This window comes from Plecotus auritus, assembly GCF_963455305.1.
Source record: "Plecotus auritus genome assembly, chromosome: 4".
Taxonomy (NCBI): domain Eukaryota; kingdom Metazoa; phylum Chordata; class Mammalia; order Chiroptera; family Vespertilionidae; genus Plecotus; species Plecotus auritus.
Genome location: NC_137775.1, coordinates 125196622 through 125208644, shown reverse-complemented (window position 1 = coordinate 125208644; position 12023 = coordinate 125196622). Strand labels below are relative to the sequence as shown.

At 43.2% G+C, this 12023-nt stretch overlaps 1 protein-coding gene across 1 annotated transcript in view; it reads right to left on the bottom strand.

The window, feature by feature from the left end:
- The window catches only part of SND1 (staphylococcal nuclease and tudor domain containing 1), a 495060-nt gene that overhangs the window by 380716 nt on the left and 102321 nt on the right, over positions 1–12023 (bottom strand). The gene's annotated exons all lie outside the window — the stretch shown is intronic.

Sequence of the window (12023 nt, the reverse complement as noted above, 5' to 3'; positions counted from 1 at the left end):
TAACTGCTCCCCTGCCAGCCTGTTTGCCCCTAACTACCCTCCCCTGCAGGCCTGGTCACCCCCCCCAACTGCTCTCCCCTGCAGGCGTGGGTCCCCCCAACTGCCCTCCTCTGCTGGCATGGTCACCCTAACTGCCCTCCCCTGCAGGCTTGATTTCCCTCAACTGCCCTCCCTTGCAGGTCTGGTCCTTCCCAACTGCCCTCCCCTGCTGGCCTGATCGCCCCTAACTGCCCTCCCTTGCAGACCTGGTCCCTCCCAACTGCCCTCCCCTGCTGGCCTGATCACCCACAACTGCCCTCCCTTGCAGACCTGGTCTCTGCCAACTGCCCTTCCCTGCTGGCCATCTTGTGGCGGCCATCATATGTCCACATGGGGGCAGCATCTTTGACCACATGGGGCAGCCATCTTGTGTGTTGGAGTGATGGCCAGTTTGCATATTACTCTTTTATTAGATTGGATTAGATAGGATAGAGGCCTGGTGCACGGGTGGGGGCCGGCTGGTTTGCCCTGAAGGGTGTCCCATATCAGGGTGGGGGTTCCCTTGGGGCGTGGGGCGGCCTGGGCGAGGGGCCTCTGGTGGTTTGCAGGCCGGCCACGCCCCCCGGGGACCCAAGCGGAGGCCCTGGTATCTGGGATTTATTTAACTTCTATAATTGAAACTTTGTAGCCTTGAGTGGAGCCAAGCCTCCTGCTCGCCCCATGGATGCAGCCATTTTTGTTGGGATTAATTTATCTTCTATAATTGAAACTTTGTAGCCTTGAGTGGAGGCCAAGGCAGGCCAGGGTGTGCAGGAAGCTTGGCTTCCTCCATTGCTGGGGGCAACTCAAGCCTCCTGCTCTCTCCAGCTCCATGGCTGCTGCCATTTTGGTTGGGATTTATTTATCTTCTATAATTGAAACTTTGTAGCCTTAAGTGGAGGCCTGGGCCAGCCAGGGTATGCGGAAAGCTTGGCTTCCTCAATTGCTGGGGAAACCCAAGCCTCCTGCTCGCTCCGTGGCCGCAGCCATATTGGTTGGGTTAATTTGCATACTCGCTCCTGATTGGCTGGAGGGCGTGGCTTGTGGGTATAGCAGAGTGATGGTTAATTTGCATATTGCTCCTTTATTAGATGGGACTAGAGGCCTCTTGCACGAAGAGATTCGTGCAATAGGCCTTTCTTCCCTTGGCTTCCAGCACTTGTTTTCCTCCGGCGCTCTGGCCGGAGTCTGCCACCTTTGTCTTTGCTGCAGACTCAGGCCGGATTATGCCATCTTCGTCTTTGCTGCAGACTCCAGATTCTGCAGTCTTCGTCTTCGCTGCGGCCAGTGTGCTGCTCCTGTAGATCCCTTCGTCCTCTGCCCTCCCTCTCATAGCAGGCGTCCTGCCAGCCCGGCCACTCCGTGCCTGGAGCAGCTGGGCAGCTGCCATCTTTGTCCTTCTAATTTGCATATTCCCTCTGATTGGCTGGTGGGTGTGGCGGAGGTACGGTCAATTTACATATTTGTCTACTATTAGGTAAGACTCCCTTGGGGTTTTAATGCTTATGCCTATTGATCCAACAGACCTATGACATTTTTACAGGCCAAAAGTAGTTTTCAGCTTGTCTCCCCAAAATATATGAATATGGTTCCTCATTTGGGTCTGGATAAATCTGGCCATCCATCAAATCTGTGGTATTATTACAATATATTGTCTGTCTCTCTCTGCGAAAGGATAGTAATTTCCACCTCTCTGTAAGACTTGGCCTAGTGGTTTATAGAGCCCTTCCCTGAGAAAGGAATATACATCCCCGTCCTGGTGAGTTAGGGAGTGGCCAGTGAAATCAGACTGAGTCAGTCAGCTCTTGGTGCCATGTCTCTGTTTCCTCCACTATGATATTGGTAAGATCCCAGATAATGAATGATCCATCAGCCTGAGTCCCAAAGAGAAGACAACCTGAGGCAGAGCCATAGCCTACCTATGATGGATACAGGAGAGAGAAATAAATTACTATTGTTAGAAGCCACTGAGCTTTTGTTTAAGTGGATTAACAAGTTAACTGCCACGATATTTTGAATTTGATTAAAAAAGGTCCACCACTTGTGTCTATAGACACTTATGGTGTACAAATGGTTAAATAAAGGCTATAGGAAATCTGGTCCCAGCAAGGATACTAATATTTCAGTGAAAAGCAACAAAACATCCAATAAGAGAAGCAGGATAGGATCTTCCAAAGAACGAAGCACTTTAGGAAAGCAAAATTCTTTTCCTCCACCTGATCTCCTCAACCTGAGACCCATTTTCACTCAAGAACATAATCTATACAATGACATCAGTAAAATCATTTTCTATTCTCAATAAAGAAAATACCATACGCAAAATGACACATCATATTCAGAGGCTAGTATGTTTCACCTTTCTCTGCTTTCTATCTTGCCATTAGAACCAATTTCACTTCTAGTTGATAAACTACTTTGGCCTGACATGAATAAAATATGAATAAATGGGCTCTAACTGTTCAAGGGGGTTCTACTGAAAGCTAATTTTCAGGAAGATGTTGTTTTTGGCTCTTCAGGAGTCAAAATTTTACTTTCTCACTGTGATCTGGATAGGTGAGGTATGACAATGGGAAGTAACCATTTTAGCAGGAACCAATTGTTACAAAATTGTATTGGCTGTGCAGGATTCAAGACATAAGACATAATAAGAGCTGAAGCACATTTCAGTGTCAAAAAATATTCTTCAGAGTCCTAAGAAGGCAGGACACAACAAGCAGTTCTTTAATGAACGTAATGGGAAAAGGAAACTACACAGACCAGCCTGTTCCAAATAATTTTGTTTATTCTTCATGAATTTTCTGCCAAATAATCAGAAGATTTTCAGAAATGAGGTGCATCTAGGCACCCTAGGATAATTTCTTGTCCTACCCCTGGCTCGTCAAGGGGCGGGAAGAAAAAACTTTTTCAACTGAAAATAAAATAAGTTTAGCCCGCCAGCGTGGCTCAGTGGTTGAGCATCGACCTATGAACCAGGAGGTCATGGTTTGATTCCCAGTCAGTGCACATGCCCGTGTTTCGGCTCAGTCCCCAGTAGGGGGCGTGCAGGAGGCAAACAATCAGTGATTCTCTCTCATCATTGATGTTTCTCTCTCTACCTCTCCGTTCCTCTAAAATCAATGAAACTATTTTTTTAAAAAAAAGTTTAAGAAAAATCAGCATCTCAATTTTCATGCCTAATGCACCTACAAAGATCTAGCTCCCAACATCCAAGGCTCCAACAAGCCTGTTGTACACTACACCTCTGCTCTTCAAGAGATTCAAGTTCATTATTTTCTAGTATCATCATGGCTGTTAGTAAAAATATCCACTCAGATTACCCTCCCCAAAGCACAAAATACTCCTACACCAAACTCTGAGTTAAAACACTTGACAGGAATTCATTATCTAGGAGCAGGCACTGAACCTTTGGGTCTCTGCAACCCTAAAGGGGCATGCTATTTGTCCCTTAAAAAGCTGGGAGTTGACATCACTAGGTCAATACCATGTTTGTCTCCAAGTTGCCAAACCACACATACAAGCGTTCAGGAAAAATCTAAAAACCACAGCAGCTGATCAATGCTAAGCCCGCTGCCTTTGAAGAGACATTCCTGAAGTGCAACAGAAGAAATGGAGGACAAATCAGATAGAGGCCAATGCCCGACACTTTATGCCAGGGTACAGTAAACTTCTGCCCAACAACCAACTCTCTCTTGCAGATTTGGAAATCACAAGGAAAAGCAGAGTGAAAGCCACTCTTTCAACCTATATGGAGACCAGCATGAGCAGTACATCTATCCTAGGATGTGGACAAAAAGGACACCTAATAACATGGCTGGCTTAGGTGGATCCCAGCCAACACCTGGCCACATCAATCAGACATTCAGAGCAGGAAGTAGAAAGGAAGGGGAACAGGGAAAGCACCAGCCTTACACTCAGATGCTACTTGTGATTCAGGCAACAGCTGCACACTGAGTAATGCTCTGCGAGCAGTCAGCTAGGGAAGCGCTGGACCTCATCCTCACTAAGAGCTCCAGCTGCAAACTCACACACGCTATTTGGACAGCCAATTGCCCATGACCAGGCCAGTGTCCAGAGGTGCTGAGGAACCAGGGAATGCAACAGAGTCATTTGTTCATAACATTCCTGGAAAACTGAAAGGCCATTCCTTGTTTTTGAAATCCTGCCCTAGCCAAGGGTTTGCCAGAGCAGAGATATTGCTGTGAGTCACACAGAACCGCACATGATTATCTTTCTCAAACAAATGAGGACACTGAGGCCAGTCTCTCTACAAAGAATGTCCCTAGACCAGTGGTCGGCAAACCACGGCTCGCGAGCCACATGCGGCTCTTTGGCCCCTTGAGTGTGGCTCTTCCACAAAATACCACGGCCTGGGCGAGTCTATTTTGAAGAAGTGGCGTTAGAAGAAGTTTAAGTTTAAAAAATTTGGCTCTCAAAAGAAATTTCAATCATTGTACTGTTGATATTTGGCTCTGTTGACTAATGAGTTTGCCGACCACTGCCCTAGACCAAATGAAGTCTATAGCCTAAGGATCCCTCTGCCAAGTTCCTTTTTTAAAAAACAGTAAATTAGTCTGCCTTGGAAAATCTTCCCCATTCTAATCCACCCCGCAAATCATATATATAAAACCAGGTAAAATACTGTGTTTGGTACAGAGAGATTGATATGAGCAGTGCCCAAGCAGCAAGGCACGCTTCCACTCCTCATCTGATAACTCTAAACAATGCATACCACTATACTGTCCTAGCTTATGAGCTATTAGACATCAATGTCTCATGTACCCAGAGCCAAGCCAGACCCTGCGCAGCCACCTAGAGAAGCTAAGAATGCTTCTTTTGAACCAAGTCTGAACACTCGTAACCTGAAGTCTAGGTCGGCTTTTGCTCCTTTCAACAAGAGAGGGGAGAATGACTAGGCCTGAACAAAAAATACTGCCACAGAAATGAAACGCCAACACTACTTAAAATACATTTGTTTATACTGTCAATAAAACTGGCCTCAGTAGCATCAACAAAGCACCCAGAATGGTCTACCCCATCAGAGCCATTGGTAAGCCAGGAAAATTCAGCCAACACAGATAAAGTGTATATCATTACCAACACCCCAGAATGCAGGTTAACTTAAATGGAAGGGAAGAAAAGTGTGGAGTCCAGAGACAGTAGTACAAATTCATCTTTTTAAAGAAATTTCTGACATTATACTTGTGACTTTCTGCCTGTCTCCAGTTTGGGGGGTAAAAAGATAGGTAGGTGGTGGTGGTGGTGGTGGTGGTGGTGGTGGTGTCCTTTCCTTGTCAAATTCTCAAACAGAGTAGCCTCAAACTACAGGTCAAAAATCCTTTGTCTACAATTTTGAGCTCCAGAAAGCTCTAAAAACCAAGATTGTTTTCATAACACATTGGATAATAAAATTTAACCTAACAAACCTATTTTCTGCAAAACTCACATGAACAGATAGGCACTAGTATGAGGTTAAAGTTTTTATCCCATTTAGTGTGAATATTCATTATTTTACTGCAAATATATTAATGTGTTTAATTATGGGGTTGCCAGCCACAACTCCGCTGAGGGTTGTATGTAATTATTCTTACCTAAAACCCCAGAACTTCTGAGTTCAGAAACACATGACCTTAAGGATTTCTGTCAAGGGAGAATGGACCTATATTTCCTAATCTTCCTCATCACTCCCATTAGTGGTCAGCTCTGAAGCTTTCCACTCATGGGAACCAGCACGTGGAATGCCTCCAAATCCTCCAACCGAACCCTCAAGCCTTCAAAACTTAATCTTTGACATCTGCAGCATGTTGAACTCTTTACTGAATTAACAATAAACCTCTATGCTGATGAACGAACCTTTTTTTGTTGTCACAGCTAGTTCTAACTCCGTGCTTGAATACTCCCACCTGCAGGTTGTGCCAACTTGTCTAAAGCTGAACTTCTGTGGTTACCCAGTCTCCCAAAGCCAGCTGCTCTTCTACTTACCTGTTTTTATTAACTAAATTCTTACTCGCTGGATCAAAATCTTAAATTTCTATTGACAAATACATATCCACTGATCTACAACTTACATATCCCCTCCCAAATTTAATTGTTCTAGAAACTTTGCTCACTCTTCCTGTCATGAACATTCCTGCATCTTTTCCTTTTCCATGTCCACTACCTGAATTCAGACTCTACATACCTCCGTGTGTGCTTTGTACCTTTCACTCACCCACCCTTCCAGTCTTGCTAAAATGCCGTCTCTTCTCCTAAACCAACCTGTTCTACCCCATCTTGAAACACTTTCTCCTGCCTCTTAATAACTATAGTGATTTCTAACAATCAGCTCACACATTCTTATGAAATTATATTCTACTGAAGTAGGAATGTTTTATAAGACACTTCTTTTTTAAAATTTTTTGTGTATTTAAGATTGTTGCTCAATTAGATAATTTGGAGGAAGAAGACATTTATTTTTTTAAAATAAATCTTTATTGTTCAGATTATTACAGGTGTTCCTCTTTTTTTCCCCACATAGCTCCCCTCCACCTGATTCCCCACCCCACCCCATGCCCTTACCCCCCGCCACTGTCTTCATCCATAGGTGTAAGATTTTTGTCCAATCTCTTCCCGCACCCCTCACACCCCCTTCCCCCTGAGAATTGTCAGTCCACTCCCTTTCTATGTCCCTGATTCTATTATATTCACCAGTCCATTCTGTTCTTCAGATTTTTTATTCACTTGATTTTTAGATTCACTTGTTGGTAGGTATGTATTTGATGTCATTTTGTTGTTCATAATTTTTATCTTTACCTTTTTCTTCTTCTTCCTCTTCTTAAAGAATACCCTTCAGCATTTCATGTAATCCTGGTTTGGTGGTGATGAACTCCTTTAGCTTTTTCTTGTCTGTGAAGCTCTTTATCTGACCTTCAACTCTGAATGATAGCTTTGCTGGGTAGAGTAATCTTGGTTGTAGGTTCTTGCTGTTCATCACTTTGAATATTTCTTGCCACTCCCTTCTGGCCTGCATAGTTTCTGCCCAGAAATCAGCTGACAGTCGTATGGGTGCTCCCTTGTAGGTAACTAACCGTTTTTCTCTTGCTGCTTTCAAGATTCTCTCTTTGTCTTTTGCCCTTGGCATCTTAATTATGATGTGTCTTGGTGTGGTCCTCTTTGGATTCCTCTTGTATGGGGTTCTGTGCGCTTCCTGAACTTGTAAGTCTATTTCTTTCACCAGGTAGGGAAAGTTTTCTGTCATTATTTCTTCTAATAGGTTTTCAATATTTTGCTCTCTGTCTTCTTCTGGCACCCCAAAAATTCGGATGCTGGTACGCTTAAAGTTGTCCCAGAGGCTCCTTACACTATCTTCATATTCTTGGATTCTTTTTTCTTTTTCTTTTTCTGGTTGGGTGTTTTTTGTCTCCTCATATTTCAGATCTTTGATTTGATTCTTGGGTTACGTTGATCTACAGTTGAGTTTCTGTATATTCTTTATTTTAGACAGTGTATGCTTAATTTCTGACTGGTCCTTTTCCATTTTTTTGGCATTCTCATTAAGATCCTTAAAGGTCTCACTAAGTTCCTCAGCGGTTTTTAGAAGATTCTTGAGTAACCTTATAAATGTAGTTCTGAACTCTATGTCGTCCAGTAGTTTGCTTTCCTCCATTTCTTTCATTCGTGACATGTTTGTCTCCACATTTTGCTGCTTCCCTGTGTTGATGGAGTGGCTTTGTGTGGTAGGTGACCTCTAGGGGCCAGTAGCTCAGCCTCCCCAATCACCTGCAGTGGACACTCTTGGTCCACCCCTTTGTGGGCTGAGTGCAAAGTCTTGGTGTAGTTAAGCCTTGATTGCTGTTGGTACACTGGGAGGAATTGACCTCCAGGCCAATTGGCTGTGAGGACCTGCTGTGTCTATAATGGAAGAACTGCTGCACTGGAGACACGCTTATGGTGCAGGACTTGTCTCAGTGGGTCTTTGGTGCTCACTGAGTCTGCCTCTTGAATGTGTCACTTATGGATGTGAGGAGTTGAAATCTGGTGTCTCACACTGACCACTAGGTACACTGGCTTCTGGATCTCCAATGGGGTGCAGGTCAGCTACTGTCTGAGGCCACCCAGCAGGAGCTACAGCGAGAACTACACTTTTCTCCTCTTTGCTTGGGGTTTGGAGGTTTTGGAGCTGTCTGACCTGGGCTGCAAGTTTGCTAGGTTAAGCTGCGGTAGGGCAGGTCATTCATATGCTAAAGCTGCTGCTTGGAGCTTGGGTGGGTTTGTAGATTGTGCGGGGCGGGGTCTCAGGGCGTGACTAGGCTAGGGCATGGCAAACAGTGATGGCTGACAGTTAGCTGGCTCTGCATCTCCGACCTTGTCCCCGTGTCCAGCGCCCCAACACAGTAAACAATTATTCCTGGGCGCAGCCCTGCAAGCAAGCCACCCTCACTTTCCAACCGGATGACAGATAGCCCAGCTTCTCCCCGTAGGAGTTTGGGTCCCCCACGTCTCCCCAGAAACTGAAGTTTGGAGTAATCGAGAGCTTGTCTCCCTTTGGGTTGAAAAAAGCAGCGCTCCCAGTCACCCATCGCCAGCCCGATTCGCACGCCTTCGTACCTCAGCTTTTCAGCGCTTGTGCACCTCTCAATGCTGTTTGCTCTTTCCTTCTAGTTGTAGAACTTCCACTCAGCTAGCTTTCCCATGGTTCTGGGTGACAGACGTTTAGTCTTTTAGTTGTAGTTTTGAAATTGTTGTGCGAGGCAGCAATTTAGGTGTTTACCTACGCCACCATCTTGGATCCTCCTCAAGCCTTCAGTTTTTCGGAAGAAGACATTTAAACTGTTTTCTATTCTCACTGGTTACTTTGCTTAATTCTCACATATACTATTAGGGTATATTTTAAAAACTTGTAAATTGATTTTAAATTACTTCTGCTATACATCAGAGACTTAACAAACTTCGTGGCTACCACTTCAAACAAATAACTGCCAGCACACACCTGGCTGGTATGGTTATGGCTCAGTACCCAAAGGGGGTGGCAGTGCTCTGGAAGTACTAGTATGGTATCATGCACACCTGCTTTGCTCACAGGGAACATTCCAAGAAAAGGTACAAGACTAGTCAGAGTATTATGGTCTGTTTGCATGGATTTACAAGGCAGGACAAGACACCAACATGGACATATAGGCAATCAAGACCAGAAAGGGAGATAAATAAACACAATAAAACCATAGAGAGAAAGGAGTATGGAGGGGGGACAATAATTACATTGGGACCATCATACAAAAATATATTAATTCTATAATTATCAAGAAACACTGTTCACCCCTGCTGTCTTATAACATACAGTTCTTCCCATATTTATAAAATAAAAGGCAAAGAAAGAGAAAGCCCAAGTAAGTGACAATATAACACGGTGACACTGATAATGGAAAGGCACCAGTCGCCTTTAGCTAAAGCATAGCTAAAAATTATTACAGTGGCATGTCCTAAAAAAATTAGTCCTTGTAAGAAAACACCATGCTGTGGGCCTATACAAGCAAGAGTCATTTCCTCAAACCACTGATGCTCACTATTGGCAAATATGTCAACCAGGCTCTGATAACTGCTATCAGTTGGGAAAAAAATTTATTTTCTAAGGATTTTCCAGGCTGAACACTGAAGTTTTTGGATTATCTGACTCCAATTTCCAAGACGGTAGTGAGAGAAAACATTTGTATCCAGAGAATGCACTCTCCCAGAACTGTCCCTGGACACCCAATGCCAGTTCCTTGGAACACCCTGGGAGCCAGGAACAGCAGCAATGAATGATGGTAATTGGCCATCTTAGTTCAAGTGTTGGTGATCTACATGAGTGAAAAACAGAAGCAACAATTATATCAAGTCTATGAGTGCTCTGAGAGACAAGGGCAGGAACTGCCACAGGCAATCCTACATTGAACAGAGTCCTATCTACAGCCACATGTGCTATTTATATTCAAAGCATAGGATACAGGGCTTTTGACAGTTCATTTCATGATAGGGCACACCAGCATATCTGTAATTTTCAAAGGAACAGAGATGTTTTGTCACTTTGAAAAACTTGGCCAATCTGGAAAGCTGTCCTACAAATCACTTTTTCCCTTCATTTCTATATTTAAAATCTAACTCTCCCACTCAAGCTACATCCTCCATATATACAGACAATCAAAAGACACCTTATGTGTACCTAATGCAGTCATTCAAGTATTTAATTATTCCAACTAAATTTTTTAAAAGTTACTTTAATAGAAAATATAGAACAAAATGTGCTGGAGAGGTCATATGGTCTATAGTCAAACATTCCTACTAGCACAGGCTGACTAACTCAGTTGCTAAGATAGAATATTAGCAGCATTTATTTAACCATTTCTGCAACTCACTGACCGTAGGCTCAAAGTGGCCAGTTGCTGCCATGGACTGAAGGTGAAGATAGACCAGACATCAACGAAGCCACATAAGCCAGGGCATAAATTGTCTAACCGGAAACAACTCCACACTCAAACAACAATGCTCACACACGAAAGGAATAGCATGGAAAGGCCAGCCACATTAAGCAATCTGAACCATCTCCCAATGAAAAAAGGTACAGAAAACTTGGAAGGAGAGAGACTTTCACTCTCCTGGCAAGATGTCTGTGTTTCCCTTCCATCTCTCCTGCCTTCCTCTGATGAGTCTATGACATTACAAACAGATTTCTCGTTTAGGTATTCATTGGTTCCTGCTATTCATTCCAACCTCAAATCAAATCCCTAGCGTTTGAGGCACAACAACCCTTTGTTATGAAAATGAATGTAAGGTATAAGGGCTAAGGCTCAAAAGCTAGTTTAGAAGACAAGAAAGAGCTGAATAAAATGTGTTAGAAAATTAAATTAAGACCTCTGCCGGATTCTGTAAGACAGTGATAAAGCCAAAACTATATGTATTTTAAAAGTACTTCTAAAATTACAATGCATCGCAATGGCTATAAATGAAGCAAAGAAAAAGGTATTTCTAAAGATGCATGATTCTCTACTATGACCATTCCCTCAGGCACTCCCTAGTGTTTCCCCACAGGTGGGTATAACACCCATACACAAAGGCATGCACACAATCACAGCCTCCTCAGAAGATAAGAGTGGGTACTCCAAAATGGCCTCAAAGCCTTCTCAGGAACTGTGTACACAGAGACCAGACAGACAGGAGCTAAAGTTAGGGGCTCTGCTGGAGGCCCCTTGGCCTGATACAGCCCTCAAACATTCAGATCCTTAAATGGCTCAGGCCATCCAGGCCTATCATTGATAACATTCTATCAGACTACACAAGGTTTCATGAGTTGGAAAGGTTATGACAGACTTAACTATGTCTATGATGGAGCCACATAGTGAGCAAAAGATAAAATCACTTTTAGGCAAATTACTGGTAAGCCACGGAGAAGGAAGTTTGCATCAATCATAACCTTACAGGTAGTCAAAGATATCCAATCTGAACTTACCTGACCCTGTGCTAAGGTATCCCTGAGCACACTGCAATAGGTATATTACTCAGAGATGATTCTGGTAACCAAAGTAGCAAAATTCTGAAAATAAGACATAGCAACATCCTTAAGGCTGTCCCCCCCCCAAAAAAAAAAACACAAAACAACCCAACCCTAAGTCCCTTCAGCGAATATTAAATCCTTTATTCCATCTTTTGCCCAAATCTTCACAGTTGAGTGAGGAATTTTTACCTACAAAGGATGAGTGTCTTTCTACTTATCAAGTACATTTAAAAATTTAACTGTACTATTTTTTAATTACTTTAAGGCACTTGGAATTGATGTTCCTAAATATCAGTTTATGAATTTAAATTTAATAGTTTAACAAAAGAAATGCTGCTTAGCATTACATAATTTGCAAGATACAAATGAGACAACACTTAGAGACAAATCAGGTGATCTTAAAATGTACTCCAAGCAGCCATTTAAGAATTCAGGAAAGTTATAGATATGTTGTTATAAATGGGATTATTGATTATCTCTCCAAACTCTTTCTTCCCACTAT